The following is a 1253-nucleotide window of genomic DNA, read 5'->3' as shown; positions in this document are numbered from 1 at the left end:
GCAGAGCCAGGAGGGGCACCAAGGCTACCTGGGGGTGCAGCCCCCCGGCCCCCACCTTGAATCTGTCCCGGGAAGCAGAGCTCCCCCTCCTTGAGGCCTCGGGCGGGTGGAGCTGGGCCTCCTGGCCTGGGCTGAGCAGCCCTCAGGTCACCGCTGCCTGGGGAGGCTCAGAGAGCTGCTGCAGCAGAGGGCAGGTCACAGTGGGGGAGGGGGGACACCGGGGAGGAGGATGGAGCGGGGGGGCACGGGGAGGGGGGGGCGAAGTCTGACGCCCACTCCCCGCTCCTGAGTCTTTGTACCACTTCTGATTTGCCATCTGCGGGGCCCACTTCACCTCCCCGTGAGGACAGGGCACCTCACCACACCCTCAACTCCATGCGTGGGAAACGGCCTTCAACAGTCAGACCCGGCATATTCTTGAAGACCGGGAGGCTCAACATGAAATGTTACTGGCCCGTTTTAGTGTTTCGTTCCTGTTTGTTCCTATCCATCAATGTATTCATAAGTTCGTCATGATTTGTCAATTCTGAAATCTGACTTTGCTATTTTTGTTGTTTCCCAGATGCTTTAAGGATAATCACCAGAACCTACCTTTTCAGCATGGAATTGTGTTACTTTTCCTTAAGTTACTCGGGTAGAATAAAAAGTAAACATAGTGAACTGAACTACAGTAGCCTTAAAGTTTTAAATAGTTCTAGGCTGTGTCCACTGCAAACGGCTAGAAACAACCAATATGCCATTTATGAGCAACCCCATCACCACAACGTGGGCTTGAAATCCCTTTTCTACCCAAAGAAAAACTGGGGAATTTTGAGAAATGACCAGGTCTTCATCTGCACATCTAACCCCACGTGAAGATGTCAAAATACCAGGAGCCAACAGTAAGAATGAGTAAATGAGGTGGCAACCCGGTTTTGATCTAGGTGAATAGAATATTCCCAAAACAAGATTTATTCAGTGCCTGGAGGGGTGACAGGGAAGCAGCTCAGGTTCTTCACTTACAGGGACTGTGGAGGGTGACAGGTGAGCCTCCCCCACAGCCCCACCCAGGCGCCCCGGGACGGGCTGTGGGGCGTCTCCCCGTGGGAAACACCGGAGTTGAGCTCCCGCCGCGCACAGACTAAGAGCGATGACCTGGCGTCAGGCCTCTCGCTGTCCCCTCGGCAGACAGCGTCAGGGCCCACAGGCCCGCGGGGGCGGGAGCCCAGCGCCCCTGCAGCCCAGGGGACTGAACCCGAGTCTGAGGGAGCCCC

Source organism: Condylura cristata, unplaced genomic scaffold (genome assembly GCF_000260355.1).
Source record: "Condylura cristata isolate star-nosed mole 26May11 unplaced genomic scaffold, ConCri1.0 scaffold00028, whole genome shotgun sequence".
Classification (NCBI taxonomy): domain Eukaryota; kingdom Metazoa; phylum Chordata; class Mammalia; order Eulipotyphla; family Talpidae; genus Condylura; species Condylura cristata.
This window is presented reverse-complemented; position numbering follows the sequence as displayed.